The sequence below is a fragment of the Rattus norvegicus genome, chromosome 20 (assembly GCF_021556685.1).
Source record: "Rattus norvegicus strain SHRSP/BbbUtx chromosome 20, alternate assembly SHRSP_T2T, whole genome shotgun sequence".
NCBI lineage: Eukaryota > Metazoa > Chordata > Mammalia > Rodentia > Muridae > Rattus > Rattus norvegicus.
The window spans coordinates 11,981,749-12,000,934 of record NC_141553.1 but is presented as its reverse complement, the minus strand read 5'-3'; the positions used below and the strand labels follow the sequence as shown (position 1 = coordinate 12,000,934).

The 19,186-nt window shown below is 48.2% G+C and overlaps 1 protein-coding gene across 32 annotated transcripts in view; it reads right to left on the bottom strand.

Moving 5' to 3' along the window:
* The window catches only part of Adarb1 (adenosine deaminase, RNA-specific, B1), a 127,403-nt gene extending 114,287 nt beyond the window's left edge, over positions 1-13,116 (bottom strand). For 28 of the 32 annotated variants that reach the window (XM_087596923.1, XM_087596925.1, XM_087596932.1 and 25 more), the window contains exon 1: positions 12,965-13,108. The gene's annotated coding sequence lies outside the window, so the exon portion shown is untranslated. 32 annotated transcript variants of the gene reach the window in all.
* Positions 13,117-19,186: the final 6,070 nt, after the last annotated feature.

Below are 19,186 nucleotides of genomic sequence, written 5' to 3'. Positions count from 1 at the left end.
CTCTGTAGAAAGCAATGGAAAACCAATCCATCGGACAGAAACAGAAAAGCAGGTCCACACAGAGACACTCTACTCGTGTTTGAAGTAGCACCATTTGCAGTAGTTACAAAGCAGAACACAGCCTGAAGCCCGTCTCTGGTAAGGGATAACCTTCCATCCGCACAGAAGCCTGCAGGGTGGGTGAACCTCAGAAGCATGGAAGTGACCTTACACCCTGCACAGAAGTCTACCTAGGCCTGTTTCACGAAGATGAAGGGTTGGCAAAAGGGACTCTAGAGACTGCATGCAGACAGCCTATGGCAGCAGCCATAACGGAAATAACTGAAATCAGACATGGAGAACACTGTAGGCAACAGGATGCTCCAAAACCAGACCACGGTAATACTGCCACAACCCAGACCTGCGAGAAAATCTCTTCACTAAAATAAGCAACTCCATTTTCCGCCTCATCTTCCCAGAGCACTCCGAAAATTAACCTTCAGACAATTTGATCCTGTTTGCATCGGGTACTGCTTCTTTTAGCAGTCAATAAGATGGAGAAATTCCTGGATCAATTCTTGGATGGATGGTGGCGACCTTATGCCTGCACAGTGTTGCTCTGTCCTGCTTTCAGGAAACACGACTAGCATAGCCCAGTGAATCTCCACATTCAAAACTGCTTTAGAGAAAAAAAGAACCCCCCCGCCCTTCGCTCCAACCAGAGTCTCCAGGAATAAACAAACAGAAACCCACTAAGAGTGCGCCCTTCACACCCATCCCATGAGTAGCTACAGCTCGTCAACACAGGGAAAACCAGGCAAGCAGACCGGGAACTACATACGAGGCATGCACAAGGGGCATACACTGCCCTGCAGGTTCCACAGCACCCGCTCTCTCTGTGGAAATATACTCATTTCCCTTATACAGTTTCACTGGAGGGATGGAATTAAAGAACAGAAAGTGCTTCTGTGAAGTGATCCAATATGTCACTCAGGCATCTGCACGTGGGCGATAATCATCTACTATGAGGTACCAAGAAATACAGAGGGGGAAAAAAAATCCCTGGAGCAGAAGTCAATGTCTCTGGCTCCTAGTGGCTCTGTGGCATGAGTGCCAAAGGACAGCTGGTTAGCAGAATCCAGACAGAGGTTTTCCTCGGAGCCCTTCCAAAAGCCAATGGAGAGGTTATGCAAGCCAGTTTTTTTTTCACAGGGTTTCAGCAGTGGTGAAGTCTAGGTTGAACTCTGTGGCACCACATGCCGCTCTGACACCCTTATGACTCATCCCCTCTCCATTCCACATCTCAGGGGACAAACAGCAGCTCTAACTCCCCAAACCAGCTTCCAACTGCACCCGTTACCTGTCATGTACTATTATGCCACTACCCTCTTGGAGCCAGGAATTTAAACAGCAACAAACATTTACTGCATGAGACTCTGAAAAAGTTTGGATAGCATTTTAATGAAAATAAATTTTCAGTGTATTATGAAAGGAAAAATAATCCCCTGGGGGTACTCCACAAAAGAACACTATGTTACACAGAAAAAAAATTAATAAACCCAAATACAAAATGATAAATTCGGTTCCAGAATAACAATTTAGCTCTATTGTTATTTTGGGTGGATATTTCCCCAGAAAGAAATCAATCTGTATTCATGGGCACAGAGAAACATGCATTTGATGTAACTAATTTTCCTCCTATCTAGGACAGTGTGGACATAACCAATCAGGTCACTGCACCTTGAACTGTGGCCCAAGTACTTGACTCTCTTGGAGCCCTTACCTTCATACAGATAGGTGTGTACCCAGGCCTACAACATGTACAGATTAACCCTAGGCTTTCTCCCATTCTTGTGTGAGGTGTATGTTTGGGGGAGAGGGGTGGTCATGCCAGGGTCATGTCTCAGACAGGATCTCTGTGTAGCCCTGACCACCTTGGGACTTGCACTGCAGACCATGCTGGCCTCTGACTCACAGAAAACTCACAGGGTGTCACCCAGGTAGTGAGTGCCCTCTCTGAGGCAGCAGCAGAATTCTACCTGCTATGTGCAGTCAGGGTCCATATAGGTGACAGGCTCTGCCAACTCGGCACCCACCACAAGATTCTACCTCAGGAAAAAAGGAAATCTGAGGAGGAAGGTGCTTGGTACAGAGAGAAAAAAAACAAAGCGTAAGAGGCATCAGACTGGAAGGGCTCTGGGGTCAGGCTACCAACATCCTCGAGTAAATCCCTTTCCTCAACAGAACTGACTAAAGTAGGCGAGCCATCATGAGGTCAGTGTGCTTGGGTTGTACTTTTTAACAACAGTCTGTATTTACGTGCACTGTTCATACGCAAAAGCACAGGAGACCTGTGTGACTTTCTGGTTTTGTTTGGTAAATGTGATAACTTTATAATGTTAGAATAAGGGACAATCAAAGGGACAACCTTAATTGATTATCTTGATGAACTCCAAACTCACAGAACTGCTAAGTTCAAGACAACAGGCAGCCTAATGCCTCTGTGGCAAATGAAATGCAAAAGGGTTGACCAACTCTGGCTCTCCGAGGTCTGTCTCCTATTTCCACACAAAACCAGAGTCCCTTACTTCACCTCCTTCAATCCTGCCCCAACCCTGCTCTACCCTTCGGACCCCTCTTAGAACACTACGCCCTTTGTGTAATTGGTCCAATGACCCAATGGGACACCTGCACGTCAGGTGCTAGCCCTGTATGATCATTAGCAGCCAAGACTCGAGGGTCATGGTGTGTGTTGTTAACTACATTTGCACGGGACTTCTACACCGAACAGTGCCCAAGGACTCTCCAAAAGCACATTTTCACTCCTACTTACACACGTCCTTAACGGGAATGAACTTTGGAAGCCACCACTACGACATCTTCATTTCACATTCAAGGAAGCTGGGGCAGACTCAGAACCAAGCTCGGATCATTCCCGCCAAGTCCTCAAATTCTGGAGCATTCCCCTGCTTGGTTCTCCACCAAGAGCTGATAAGCAGCACCGTCTCCAATGTTAATTCCTGTAAGCCCGCACAGTTGAATCACATAGATTTTTTTTTTTTCATTCTGTCTGGCTGCTTTTTTTCTAAAGCCTCCAGGAGCATCCAACTTTCAATGCTGCTATCACTTGAGGGAACGGGTCTCCACCACACGGCGCCCAGCAGTGTATGATGATGATGTTGGGACACAACTTTTTTTTTTTTTCAGGATGTGAGCACCCTGTTTTCAACAGATTAATTTACTAGATTGTACTTTGTGATTTTATAACAATCTTGAGTGTTTTGTAAATGTTTCTACTCTACAAAGAAAAGCAAGGAAGTCTGGAGATAACACAGACATATGGGCATAAATATATGACTGATTCAGCAAGTACAGAAGGGTGTGCGGGGCAGTGCGTAAGGCAGAAAGGCATACGTCTGCAGAGGCAGACGACTTCCTCCATCTAGGCTCTATCGTTTACCACCTCCAGAAAGAATGAGGAAAAGTCACCGCCTCAGTCAGCATGGATTTAAAAGTCCCTGCCATCTGCCAGCCATAGTTCTGGCCTCTGGATAGTTAAGAGTAACAGTCCTGCTCTCCAGGGGCCTCTGCTCCTGCCTGGGAAGTTGAACGTGAATGAAGGAAGTTGGGGGGTAGGGACAGATGACAGTGATAACCAGAGGGGTGACCAGAGGATGCACACATGGATGTGTGCAAAAAGATGAGAGAGCTGGCTCGAGGCTACGGGCGGACCGGGCTGGGAGACAGAGGCACTGGGGGCACCTGAGACGGACCAGGTGCAGGGTTTCAAGCAGGAGAGAGCGCCTTGTATTCAGAGGTCAGACTTGGCTGCTAGTCAAGTACATGCGGAAAGGACACATAGTGGAAAAAGGGAGGTTGGGCAGGCAGCCACTTGGGTAAGCCCTGCGAGCAAGTTCCCAGCAATGAAAAGGGGCGGTGGCAGTCCCACGAAACTGTGTCCTCCCAAGATCAGCACGGGGATCAGATGGAACTAACCATGCGAGACACACGGGAGCTTAGGAACTGTTAGGTAACATCTGCCTCTCCCGAGGTGTCACCGAGCCTCTTTGCATTACTTTCATGGTTGATCTGAAAATTATCAGCTGTGGGATCTCCTACGAGGGGCTGACTGCTGTACGGAGCATGATCCAGGGGCAGTGATCTGACCTCCTCGAGTAGCACCAGCTCAAAGCCTGGACACTCTGTGACTTAAAGACAGCATTTGATATCTCACTTTGTTTTTGTTTGTTTGAGTCAAGATCTCTGTGTAGCCCTGACCATTCTGGAACTGGCTCTGCAAACCATGCTGGCCTCCAAACTCACAGAAAACCTCTGCCTCCTGGGTGCTGGGATTAAAGGTGTGCACCACCACCACCCACTGTTCATGTGATGATACATTTCAAAGACAACATAAGTAGAAACAAATGCTATACATAATATACTAGTTACAAAATGTCCACCATCGAAGAATCCCAGACTCTCCTGGCCCTTAGCATCACCACTCAAATTACAAGAGCTTCTTAACCTCTGTTTATGTTTTCTCACTTTCTACCTCTCTCCCTCTCCCTCTCCTCTCTCTCTCTCTCTCTCTCTCTCTCTCTCTCTCACACACACACACACACACACACACACACACACACATACAAATAAAGAAAACTAAATAAAATAAATTTAAAAAGGAGAGAAACCATTGATAGTTAATGGCTTCAGGGATAGAGAAAGACAAGTTTGTTTTTTTTTTTTTTTAAGTGGTGGGACCCTAGAAGGTCAACCACACTCCAGTAAATGGTCCCATAACTACCAATATATGATCAGCACAAACTGAACTCACTGGGTTATTGGGGGGTGGGAGGGGGTTCCAAGAAGTTAGAGGGAATAGGGATAGATAGGTGGGAGGTATCTTGGAGAAGCTAGAAGGAAGAGTTGGGTAAATATGATCCAAATATGTGAGACAGGCATGTGGTTAATGTCGAGTTGACACAATCTGGAGTCCATCAGCGAGGAGGAAGCCTCAGTTGAAAAAATGTCTCTAGAGGATCTGGATGTAGGCAACCCTGTAGGGCATATTCTTAGTCAGTAATCAGTATGAGAAGGCCTGGCCCATTGTGGGAGGGGCCATTCCTGGGCTGGTGGTCCTGGGTTCTATACGAAAGTAGGCTGAACAAGTCATGGGGAGCAAGCCAGTAAGCAGCACCCCTCCATAGCCTCTGTATCAGCTCCTGCCTCCAAGTTCCTGCCCTGTTTAAGTTCCCGTCCAAACTTCCTTCAACAATGAACAGTGGTGTAGAAGTGTAAGCCAAATAAAATAAACCCTTTCCTCCACAAGTTACTTTCGGTCATGGCGTTTTACCATAGCAATAGCAACCCCAGCTAGGACATGGTGCATGCCTTTAATTCCAACACTCAGGAGGCTGAGTCAGTGGCGGTTCAGTGAGTTCAAGGTCAGCCTGACTACATAGTGAGACTATGTCTGTCTATGTTTTGTTTTTTTTTAAGGGTGGAGGACCAACCAAGAAAGCTGACCAGCATCTGGGCTTCCAAACAGGCTATTAGAGTCACCTATGCCACGGGTAGACACTAGTGGCTACAAGACAGGGTTAGCGCTTCTGGACAGCTCAGCATGTGGCAGTTCATGGGAAGCTAAACAAGAATTCACTCTCATGCTACAAAGTACCACAGGGTCAAAGTTCTGTATACAGTAAGTACCCTTCCAGAACTTACCTGGAACTCCTTCACAGGTTATGTGTCTGTGTGCTTCAAAACACCCTTAATAAGAAACTGTAAGTGGTTACTTTCTGGGAGCCACTCTGAGGAGAGGTTGTGAGAATCCTGACTTATTACTGATCAGTCAGAAGTTCTAGAGGTCTAGACAACGGCCTGAAGAGACCATCTTAAGGACAGAGCCCAGACTTAGCCTAGGGGCTCTCCCATCTCCAGGCAGACAGTATCCAACTGGACTGAATCCAAGGACACCACTGGTGTCTGGTGCAGAACTGGTAGCTTGCACAGTGAAATCTTGCCACCCTCTGAGGATGATGTCATGAGGGGATAGTAGGAAAAACTGAGCCTGAGTTAGTGTTTTCTGCTTTACCTTTCCTCATCCTGAATCCAGTCCTGTACCCACTGTCTTCTGTCTTTCCCCATCTCTACAACACTGACCCTGCATTATGTGAAAGCTTTAACTCTGATTTAAAAGCCTGCCCTGCCTACACCACTTGTCCCTACATGTCCATCCAGCCCCACCTTCAAATCTCCAACTAGACAATGATATGGCTCCTTCCGCTAAGGCAAGGTATGTCATCAACCTAGTGGGAGCTCTGTTAAACACGGTGAGCACCACTGTTAAGTTTAGGCATTCTCCATGTCGCCTTTCTCTGGGGCTGGGGGACATTTCGAATGCATATTTACTCATCAGTGCTACCCCTGATGAATAAGGATGTTAACCCTCCTTTCATGGAGGATACGTAAAGACAAGGGAACTTTTTAATCGAGAAAAATTCCATTGAACACAAATCTCTCATAAGAAGGCCACAAGGCACGTTAGCTTGTAAAACAAAACAAAACAAACAAAACAAAACACCAGTATTCTAAGTTCTATACCATTCTTCTTAATCCTTCTTAATCCAGGCAGCAAGTCTTCCAAATACATCAGAATGAACTGAATGCTGTAGCCACCTCCCTGCTAGGACTGAGCATCCTTTCTCCTTCACCCCCTGGAACCTTTTCAAGGACTTGCTTCCCACAATGGTCATCCCAACCAGGCCAAGAACACAGTACCGTCACCATCCAAAACAAGAGGCACAGGAGCCTAGGCCCCAGTTTGAGTTTCATTAGTCTTCTCTCTTTAAAGAAGACTTCCTTAGAGTCATTCACAATTAATGCCCCAAATGTCCCTTCTCCCCACTGCTCGAAAATCCACCCAGGTCACTGACGGCCTGCCTCTCGTCAAACTCAAGAAATATTTTCGAGGCTCCCCAAGACCAAGAAGCACCTGATCGCTCACGTCCTAGACTCCTGACCAGTGGGCCCTCCTGCTTGCCTTCTTCAGCACCTCCCCTGTAGTCCGGCATCCCCTCCCCTGCAGACTCCTTGCCAAGAGCCCCTATCTGTACCTACCTCTGCTCTTCCGCATCCTTTCCTACTGTCCCGCGTATGAAATGGAACAGCAGCTATCCCCAAAAAGACACCTAAATTTGCGTATCTGGCCCAACCTTTTCTGAGCCTGACCTTGAGTTTCCCTTTCTATCCGAATCTCTCTTCAGATGACTAATCATAAAAAAACAGTAAGCAAACTGTCTTAAATACTGCTAGTCTGGTGCTATTCTAGGTCCTCTACATTAGCTCAGCATATCGACTCAACGCCCATTTGTGATTATCTTTCCTTCAGTAGTTGTTGTTGTTGTTTTTGAGACTGGATCTCACTATGTCCTCCTCCCTGGCCCAGAACTGCCTCCTGCATTTTGGGCTTGAAAGCGTGTACCACCACAAATACACAAGACACACATTCTATTCTCCTTGAACTAAAAACTGAAGCACAGAAAAAAAATTACACAGCAAAGTGTTTAACACCACCCCCAGGCCAGTGTGTGGGTATGATTACCGAGCAAGGTCTCAGGATTTGTTTTCCAGATCTCAAGTCCTAATCCCTACCCTAAACACGCAACCTTCCCCAGGCTTCCTACTCCACCAATACGGCACGACCCCACGCTCGAAGTCAGAAGACTCAGCTCTAAACAGCATGCTGTGGTGTATTTACTTCAGCATCCATTTTTTTTTCTTATGAAAGCACAAAAGCACCGTGATAGTCTACGCTCCGAGTCAGTCCTTTCAGGAGCGTAAATGAACGCTAAGTGCTAGGAAAGGGTTGCCCTCCCCTAATTGGCACATCTTCCTCTGTCAGGTATATTTTAAAGAATGGTGCACCTCACAGAGAAAGCATTTTACATGGTGATGAATCTACCTTTCCCCCTTGCCGGGGCCCCAGCCTAATGATCGGGCTTCTAACAGGGCTTCCTCCATGGTCTCCACCGGCACTCCCGCCTGCGGTATTGGAGTGAGGGTGATGAGTATGTAGCATGCTACAGAGAGGATCTGTCCGTGTGACCTTGAAGAAGACCTCACAGTCCCCCGCTTTGACAACCCCTAAAACACGGGAATAACAACAGTCACAAGCTGCAGAGATGGCCCACCAGGTGGAGAGGCACCAGCACACAGGACTGACAATCTGAGAACTTGTCCTCTGACACTGTCTACACTCCATACACATAAAGATAAGATAAATTAATAAAAAACTGAACGGTAATAATGTTCATCTTTCGGGCTCTCGGTTGGTCGAGCTGACAAACACAAAGTAACCAGAACAGCGTAGCACATGTCAAACTCCTGAAAACCCACAAGCCAGATTCTCTTGAAAGATAAACCAGATCACATCCTTCCCGGCCCTGTTCAAAACTCTCTAGAAGGGGAAGGGGGAGGGGGAAGAGCGGGCAGGCCAGCCCTCCACCATTCTAGGATTAAAATTTAAATCCCTCACCACCACAGCTTCTATACTTCAGCAAGAAGCAGCCCTCCCCATCTCTCCAGCCTCATTTCCTGCCTCTCTCCCTCCCTCCCTGGCCACAATGGCTCTCTGATGTTAACGACTCATGTCAAGGCCTTTACCCCAGAGTCTCCGCTTCCTGGAAGGCTGCATCAGGCTGTACCCCCACACTTCTTGGTCACCTAGTTCTGTCTGCTTCCTCCTAGCCTTTCTTCCTTTGCCCTTCAGGGTACACAGACATTAGTGTCTTGCTCACCCAATCACTGTTTCTATAATGAGACCCTCAGGTGGGCAGAACCTCATCAGATTCACCAGGACAGAACCTGGAACGCAGGTCCCACTGATGAGAAAGGAAACAGCATCGAGTTTGAAAATCACTGACTGATCTATGGGGCTGGGGATTTAGCTCCCAGCTCAGTGGTAGAGCGCTTACCTAGGAAGCGCAAGGCCCTGGGTTCGGTCCCCAGCTCCGGAAAAAAAAAAAAAAAAACCCAAAAAAAAAAAAAAAAGAAAATCACTGATCTAAAGCTCCTGTTTCCTCTGAACTTAACCTGTCACGCCTGAAACCAAAGCCACTAGCATGGATGTTCCCAGAGCATCATAGTAGTAAAAACACTGGGAAGGACAGCAGACAGTATTGTCAAATTGTTTAAAAGCAAGTAACAACAATTTGATATTAATGGTCCTAATTGCAGCAGAAGGCAAGTTAAATATCTTCCTGCACCTTCTTTATCCACACTCCAAACAAAAGGCATCCCTCAAGAAAGACACTAAGGAAAAAGGAATCTCAATCTAGTGCATCGGTTCTCAACCTGTCAGTCATGACCTCTCTTGGGGGTAGACCCCCTCCGTGGGGGTTGAATATTAGATTATCCTGACTATCACACTTCTAATTATGATTCATAACAGAAGCAAAATTAAAGTTATGAAGTAGCAATGGGACTAAGCATATAGTTGGGGGTCACCTCAACGTGAGGAACTGTATTAAAGGGTTGCAACATCAGGAAGGTTGAGCCCCACTGATTTAGTAGATAATTTTTAGGTGAAATTACTGGTAGTTATTTACCCTACTTCATATACTGGGGACATATTAAATAAAAGGTTTTAGGCATAACCATTTCCCTCACGGCAAACTGTGGGCTTGGAAATGCATGTTAGAAAGTGACACAGAAAACTGCCCCTCTGATCGTTTCCCTAAGGACTGCGTAACTTCACCCTCTATAATCTCCAGAAGTTGCTTCCAGAGAATCTCCTAGCTATTTAAACAGTTTTCTCTGGTCCTGTATTTACATGGCTAATCATAGCACTCAAGGCAATAAAATCCAGCTCTTAAGTACAACTTACTGATAAAGGAATTTTGGATTAAAACTTATGAGCAGGTCTTCCTTGTGCCCTTGTATAAATAAGAATCCTGCTGTTATCCTGTTAAGGGAAACTTCAGAACACTCTATTTTAAAAGCTGTGCCTGGTGGCACAGGTCCATAATTCCAGATACTGGGGAGCCTAAAACGGGAGGACTGACAATTTGAAGCCTTTCTGGCCTGCATACAGAGTGAGCTCAAGGCCAGCCTGAGCAACTTAGTGAGACCATTTCTCAAGGCTGAGATATACCACAATAGTAAAGCACTTGCCTTGCATGTCCTAGGCTCTTGGTTCACTCCGGGGGTGGGGGGGGGACTATATTGAAATATACCACAATTACACACACACACACACACACACACACACACACACACACCACTACTGAGACAATCCATACATAGTAACATCAGTATATAACTGAGCAGTAGGGTACAAGAATAAGGCTGAACCTATTCTGTGTGCCTTTTGAATGCATCGCACACACACATGCATTGCTTGCCTTTCTGCATGTATCTTTGTGCACACTTACGTTTTTTAAACCTACAAGCAAAACTGTTACACTCTTGCAAATAATAATTTTATCTTTAAGTGTTAATGCTATTAAAGTGATTAAAGGAGGCGAACCGTCAGCAGGTTCTTGTACTGTGCTGTAGAGTTCTACACTGTAACTCCAGAGGGAAGGTCTAGCACATGACCGGCTGGAGACCGTTTATTCACTGGACAAGATGGGTTTGAAGGGTTTTTTTTTTTTTAATTCCCAAAATTCTAAAGCAGTTTAAACGCTTTACAGCACATAAACTTACAGGGAAGCGAATTTGCCTGCGAGCCAAGATGTGTTTTCAGGATGGTGGTATTTCTTGGTGGCTAATCTTCCTGCCTTGGCCTACCAGCAATGACTGAGAGAACACATCATGGGAGACACGCGTCATCAGTTTCTCTCTTCAACACTGTCCTTGCAGAAAGGTCTCCTTTGCTCCTTCCAACTGGAGCGTCAGATGACGTAGACGGCACTGAAGGTGCCCAGTTTCTGAAACCCCTTGACATCTAACGGGCATGGAGAATGCATTCCTTTCAAAGCCTGTGGATCCCACCTCTCCACCACTGTGGGAATCAGAGCACCCAGCCCAGTGTGTCTCATCCAACATTTAGCAAGCTTCTGTTTTTGGTGCCCATGCTCCATGCTGTGACTCTACCCCTTGGAGGAACCTGTACCCAGGGACCATTAATTCTCTCATTCCAAAAGGAGCTGCACCAACCAACCTTCTGCCACCTTTTTCTTCTCTTTTCCTCCAGGGAAGTCTCAAGCAAAAAGGGTAAAGTAGTTTCACATCCCCCCCCCCCCAGAAAAAGAAAAAAAAAACAAAACAAAAACAAAAACAAAAACAGCTGGCTTTTACAAACAGTTTTGTCTTGAGACAAAAACAGTTTTGGGAAATGCAGCTTCCTTCCAAAGGGACAAGGAGGGTTAATACATTATTTCTCTTCTCAGTAAAAACTACTGTGCGATCATCTTAATTACCGCACCTAACAGTAAAAAGGCAAGTTTGCTATCCGCCTTCTTTTCCTTATACTTCTAGAATGGAACGCAAAAAATGGTTGTCAAGAAGAAGAAGAAAAAAAAAAGATACCCTCATCAGAAGTAACAACCCAAACCTGCTAGCTGAAAACACTGACCTCCAGTGCGGATATCCCCCTCATAAATCCCGAACGGAACACATTTCTGGTCCTCCAAAGGCGACTCCGGCGCCACTACAGTCTAGCGTCCACAGCCCCATCTGACATTTCCCTTGCACACAGCCACCACACAGTGATTTTCCTTCTGCCTATGTGAGCGCGTCAAAATTCACCTCCAAACCCTAACGTCCCAGATGGCTCCCACAGCAGCAGAGGTGCCGGGATCACGGAACTTCGTCATCCGGGCGCACGACACCCATGTGGGCTCTGAGCTCTCGGGAGGGACACGGACCACCAAAAAAACAAAAAAAAAAAAAAACAAAAAAAAAACAAAAAAAACAAAAACAAAAAACAAAAACAAAAAACAAAAAACCAACCTCCCTCACCCAGGTCACGGCGTCCCGTCCGTGGGAGCACAGTGTCTCCTTTGCAGGACACAGGGTGCTCTCCACAGGGCGCAGCCTTCCCTCTGTGAGATACAGGGTTAGGGTCTCCCTCCTTGGAGTTCAGAGTACTCTCTGCAGGGCACGGGGTTCCCTCCCTGTGCCCTTCCTCTGGGCGCCGTCTCCCCTCTGCGGAGCACATGGTCCCTTCTGCAGGGCACAAAGTCCCCATCCCCTGGTGCGGCTTCCCCTCCTCGGAGCACAGGGTTCCCACCCCCCACTCCCCACCCGGGCTTAATCTCCCTTCTGCTAGGCACTGGTCCCTTCTGCAGGACACAGAGCTCAACCTTCCCTCTGCCAAGCACATGGTCCCTTCTGCAGGGTACAGGGTCCCAATCCCCGGACACAGCTTCAGAGTGACACAGGGTGTCTCCTTTCAGGGTGCAGACTCCCTTCTGCTGGGCACAGGTCCCCTCTCTAGGATACAAGGTCCCATCCCCGGGTGCAGCTTTCCCTCTGCAGGGCACAGGGTCCCCCCTCTCGGTGCGCAGTGTCCCCTCTGCTGGGCAAAGGTCCCTTCCCGGGATACAGAGTCCCCTCCCCAGAGCACAGGTTCCCTCCGCCTGGCACACCATTCCCCACCCCGGGCGCAGTCTCCTCTCTGATGGGCACAGGTCTCCTCCCTGGAGTACAGGGTCCTCTCCGCGGGCACAACCTCCTGTCGGAGAGGCGCACGGTCGGCTCGCCGCGGCGCAGCGCATCCCACGCGGACGCGGCGCCTCCAGGAGCGGACGAGCCGTCCTGGGCGCAGCCTCCTCCCGCAGCGCAGCGCATCCAAGTGGACCGCGGCCCGCCCTCCGCGCGCCGCCCGGGATGCGCCAGCGACCCCGCAGCCCGCCGCGGGCCCGAGCCGGGCTCGATAGGGTCTGGGGTCGGTGGTCAGGTCCGCGGCCGCCGGCGCTGCGCGGCCTCAGCCACCTGCCCCGCGCTTACATAAACGCGGCCGCCCGCGTTCCCGCCGCCTTACCTCAGCTCACACTGCGCCCGCGGGATGCCGGCGTCTGGCTCCCGGCGCTGCGGCGGCCTCGGCTGGCCCCGCGGCCCCGGCTAGGAGCCCCTCGCCGCCGCCTCAGCCTCAGCCACCTCAGCCTCAGCCGCTGTCTCAGCCTCTGCCTCTAGCCTCAGCGCCGGCGGCTCCGCCCCCTCGGCTCGCCCCGCCCCAGCCGCCGCAGCCGCGCGCGCGCGCGCATGCAGGGGTGGAGCCAGCGCCCGACGCCGACGTGCGCGCGCCAGTCCGCCCGCTCCTCCTGCCCCCGAGCCGCTTTCCAGACTCGCCCGCGGCGGCGGGAACCGCGAGGGTTAGCGGTTAGAACCAAAACAGGTCGTGCGTCGCTAGGGAGACTCGAAGCGGAAGGGAGCCGCCTCCGACACGTACTGAGAAGATCGACGGAGGCGGGGTTCTCGAACTCCGCACTGAGGAGGCCTGAGCGGGCGGGAGCCTGGGATGGGAGCTAAGGGGACAGGTGGGACCAAGGACCCCAGAGATCCTTGTGGGAGCTGGGAACAGGGCAGGGAAAAATCGGAGAGGTGCCACTGATGAGCGACTGGGACCGCGGCTTGAAGACCCACTGCACCTCGTACGTGGTACCCTGGCATCCGGCAAGAATCATTCCTGGGCCTTCCTCCGGTTTTGAGAGCTGGCCCTGGTCACACCCATCTCCTTAGACCTTGAAAATAAGTAGGGAGAGGAGCAGGGACGTGATTTTGTGAAGCAGAGTGTCTACTGTTGGTCACTAGAAATGGCGGTCTGTGTTTAACCTGGATCCCGGGGTCAAGTTCCGGCTCTGCCACCTCTCAGGCGTACCGGACGTGTCTTGTACTTGCTCTGCATGTTTCTCCATTTGTTTAAAAAGAAAAGGGGTTGGGGATTTAGCTCAGTGGTAGAGCGCTTGCCTAGCAATCGCAAGGCCCTGGGTTCGGTCCCCAGCTCCGAAAAAAAAGAAAAAAAGAGAAAAAAAAGGGCCTGGTAAAAGACGCAGGTACAAGTACCGCGTTGAGCACCCAGGATGTGGTCAGCAACTTGTGTGGCCTCTCAGCAGATGGTCTTACCCTGGGTTGCTAGGGGTCTGGAGAGGTCCAGGAAGCATAAACTGACCATAGGAGTAGTGTTGTAGAGGGGTCTGCGTCTGCTTCCATCACAAAAACCTGTCCCCTGGACCAGCCAGCCTCCCAGTGAGTTCTTCAGCCTGCCTAAAAGGTGGGCCTCAGGCAGCGTCTATGGGTGTACTTGTTGGCAAGGAAGTAGAAAAGATCACTCTTGGAATGCCTACCAGGATGCCAAGCTTCAGATACAAATCTGTGCACAAGGACAAGCGTGTTCTTTTCTGGGTATCAAACTACCCCAGAACTTAAAGTCATGGTTGCTAAGGCTGATAGCAGCTTATAACTGTCTTCAGCGGGGTTTGGTTCCTCTCGGCTCCATGGGTGACCTCACTCCTGTAGGTCGTGTGTTACCCACTGTTAGTAAGCCTGCTCACGTTGCTTCTCATAATGGCTGTGGTTTGACCACAAGAGAGCGAGTTCCATCACACAGGGCCTTTCCAGCCCCTGTGCACATCACCTGTGTTCCTGTGACTCATTGACTAAGTTGAAAGATGCTGCCCTGCGCAAATAAATATGAGAGACAGAGATGTGGACACAGGAAGTATGTTCATCGGAGACCATCGCTTTCATAGGCCTTTGGTTCACTGAAGATCATTACGGCAAAAACAGAACTCTGCGTGTCTCATCCGGGACTAACTAGAATGACCTTTTTCATCTGCTGTGTACACTGCCAAAAGAAACTAGCTTGAAGTGAGGACAACAGGACGCATCGGCAGAGGCTAGAAAAATGACACTTTGACAGCCTCTCGGGTATCTAGCAGTGCCATGTGCATGGGTGGGTCCATCGATTAGGAAGACATCTTCGTCCTCATAGTCTGGAAGTGGAACAGGTCAGGATGCCAGACAATAGCATAACTGGGAGACAGTCCGGTGAAAGGAGCAGGGATGTTGGACTTGAACCATGCAAACCCACTGACACACAGCCGTGAGACTGGACAGATCGTTCCCTCTGTAGGAGAGATGTTAATCCACCTGAAACCTGGTCCACCACTGATGGCCATAAAGGCTTGGTGGTGGAGTCTTCGGAACCATAACAGATACAATGTGAATTAGGATTTTATATATATGTGATCGGTCCAGGAGTCGCCCCACAAACCACACGAACACCAATTTCAGTCAGGATGTTTTATTGAACACACACCTAAAGGCCAATCAACTACGGCAGTGCTCAGACTTAAGAGCTAAAAGCTGTGCGCTGGATATTTTCTCAGGGCCAGCTTTCAAAGGCTAAAACCACAAAAACCACAATGAGCTCATACACAGGTGCTGGAAGTGCTTGCCCAGCGGTCAGACCTGACTCAAGCCATTTTAGGCATGACAGTTCATACTGGCCTTTAATTCGATGGGTCCTGAGTGAAGCTTATGGTTGAGGGATTTCTTTTTTTTTTTTTTCCGGAGCTGGGGACCGAACCCAGGGCCTTGCGCTTCCTAGGCAAGCGCTCTACCACTGAGCTAAATCCCCAACCCCGGTTGAGGGATTTCTTAAGATTAACAAATGTCATAACATGCAGAACCTAACGGGGTATGTGGTCAGCATGACCCTGCCCTGAGTCAAATTATTTTTCTGTGTCAACTACCGGCAGGCGTATTACAGCAACAATATGAGATAGCTGGCGGGCATGGAACAAAATGGCTGCAGCTATGCTAAGGGGCAGGCCTCAGCAATATCAATATCCCTATATGTATGTGTGTATATGTATATATCTATATCTGTCTATCTATCTATATATGGCTATCTAGCTTATTGAAGGAAATAGGAGGTCTGTGGTATTTGAGCGGTACCTTTAGTATGAGTGAAGATAGTATTGAAAATGCCCAAGGTGGAGGAGAGAGTATTTTCACCTCAGGAATTAGAACCGCTGCCAGTGTTCCTGTGGAGTTACACTGACTGCCTCCCTTGGCTCTTACACCCTCCCTCAACTACAGGGAGTTGAAATAAGTTGAGTGATTAAGCCACAGGGGATTGACAGGTCTGTGGCCCGCTTTTGTGCACTTCGCAACCTAAGAAATAACTTTACAGTTAGCATTATAATGAGGGGTGAGAGTATGCAACGGGCTTATGTGATATACAAGGCTTAAAGTGTTCACCATCTGGCCCATTATATTAAAAAACAAAAATGAGCCAAGTAGGGTCTACCTGTTGGAGCTGGGAGTTAGATCAGCCACCATCGAAGTGCGTGGGCTCCGACAGAAGGAATAGGTAAAAGGCAGCACCAGTAGTAAGGAGTGATGGCTGATGGGTACCAGCTTTAGTGCTAACACAGGGTCCTAGGTTAGATGCAGAGAGCTTAGGTCAGGTGGGACTATAAGGAGTTGTTTTTTTGGGAAATAGCTCTCAGTGAGACTAAGAGGGATGGACTGACTGCCACTGCCTGAGGGGGGAATCTCACAAAAAGGATCACCATCTGGTGCTGGGGGAGATGGTGGTGAGTGTTGCAGCAGGGGCATGATAGAGGTCCTTTTGGCTCTGTTGAGTGTGCAAGTCTGTCAGATGCTCGAACAGTATCAGGAAGGCGGACAGCAACACAAGAGAGCAGAGTCAGAAGGAGGACATCCATTTAAGACCCAAGGAAATGGAAGAGGTCACCAACCACCTGAAGAGAGGTGAGAAGAGGAGCTAGGACAAAGGAGGACCCCAGAAACAAACCAATGGAAGAAAAGATGAAAACCCCATTGGATTTGAAAACAGGAGGTCATAGTGACCTTGAAGATCCAGCAGTGTATTGGGGACGCTGTTAACTACAAAGAGCAAAAACTTCAAATCCCATGCCCCATTTTCTTTTCTTAAGTTTTATTTTTTGTGGTGCAGATCAAACCCTGAGACCCCCACAGAGCGTTCTACCAGTGAATCACTCTCTCTGACTTCAAAACCTAAGAAGAATCACAAATATAGACTTAACTTCACCAATAAAATCCAAAATTATTACAGAGCCAGAGGAAAGTGCTCAGCGAACCAAACTGCAGCCACAAAGCCTGTTCGAATTACATTTTTCCTAAACCATGACTTTGCGTTAACATTTTTTACATTTACTAATCACACCAAAGCATGGGGCAGCATCGTGTCATCATCTCGGGAGCTTCGGCAAAGGATTTCTGAGGAGCCAACCTTGGTGGATCAGGCCTGTAATGCTAGCACTAAATAGCCCAAGGCAGGAGGATCAGTTCGAGGCTGAGGATAGCTTGGGCTACAGAATGAAACCCTATCTCAAAAAAGGGGGGAAAATGAATACAAAGCTTCTAAGAAAATCCAGCGTTGTTTCTGTAGGAAAGCTGTATGAAGATTCTCTAAAGCCGTGGTTCTCCACCTGTGGGTGAACATCCCAAAAGATCCTTCCACAGGGGCCACCTAAGACCATCAGAAAATACAGATGTTTACATTGTGCTTCATAACGGTAGCAGAATTACACTTAAGAGGTAGCAGCGAAATAATTTTATGGTTGGAGGTCACCACAAGATGAGGAACTGCATTAAAGGGTCACAGCATTAGGGAGGTTGAGAGCCACTGCCCTAAAGGAAGAAGCTGGTAGAATGAATATATGTTTCTGAGTTTGCTTTCTGTGGCTATGATAAGCACCACGACAGGAAGCAACTTAGGAGAAGATTTTACTTTCAGCCTGTACTTCTGGGTACATCACTAAAGGAAATCAGGGCAGGATCTGAAGCAGAAACCATGGCGGAATGCTGCTTACTGGCTTGCTCTGTGATGTATAGCTTCCATTTTTCTTTTCTTTTTTTTTCGGAGCTGGGGACCGAACCCAGGGCCTTGCGCTTGCTAGGCAAGCGCTCTACCACTGAGCTAAATCCCCAACCCCTATAGCTTCCATTTTTATACAGCTCAGGACACCCTGCCTAGAGATGGTACCTATGACAGTAGGCTGGACCCGCCTATGTAAATGACCAATCATAGTAATGCCCAACAGACCATGCTCACAGGTCAACGGGATTGTGACCATTCTTCTACTGAAATTCCCTCTTTCCAAGTAATTCTAGATTACATTAACTTGGACAATGAGAAAAACAAACAAAAAAACCAAGACAATTACAAGGGCAATTCACTAAACTGACTTACATACTACACACTGGGTAGTCCAACAGGGGCTGGTTGCACACTGGAGTGCCTGAGAACCTGCTAGATGTTTATTCCAAGAGGCCTTATGTGCTGACAAGTCTCGAATTTTGGTTTCAACACAGAAATAGTATAAGAATATGTTTTCATCTGCTTTAGCCTGTCCACAGAAGGTGACTGTGAATAGCCTTGTGCTCTAGCAGAAGCGTGGTTTTGCCAGCTGCAGATAGCTTCTGCGATTGTGTGACATTTGGAATTCTGGGAACTTTCCAGAGGCTATGTAAATGCTAGAGTCACCCCCCCCCCAGGTGGGATGGATGATTGTTGGTCATTCAGTGGGGCTTGGTTATGGTTTGTTAGTAGTCTGGTTTATTAGTGGTCATGTTCAAAGAAGAAAGATTCAGGGATCCCCCCCCAAACCTTCTGTTTAGTGATAAGGGGTTAAGGGGGTGGGAATAAAGGATGGAAAAAAGAACCCACAAAATAACAAAGGCCAGCTATAAGTAAAGAAGAAACAAGAGAAATTAGATTCAGTGATCTCTAATCTCTCTCCCCCTTGTATCCTTCTTTCCCTCCTATGTAGTAGGGGGTGAAACCAGGGGGATAAAAGGTGGGAAAAAGAAGCCAAAAAGTAGCAAAGACCAGCCAAATCTGTATCCTCAGAGGTCTCAATTTGGCACCTGAAGGATTCCTGGAGAGCCACTGATCTTAAGTTCACACTGGAAGGCAGAATCTGGGTTCTGACAAAAGTGAAGGATAGCAACAGTAATATCTCAAGAAGCAGAGGTGCTCAAGCAAAACGCAACAACTTTTCCCTCTGACCTCCTTACGTCTGGGCTGCCGCCAGAAGGGGCCCACACTTGAGAAAGATCTTCCCCGCTCAAATCTTTCTAAGAAATGCCCATAGAGACCCACTCAGGCATATTTCTCAGTTTATACCAGTCCAAGCTGAACCAAGATGAACCACCACAAAAGCTAGCAACGAAAACAAACTCAAAACGCCAAGGCTATTCTCTGAAT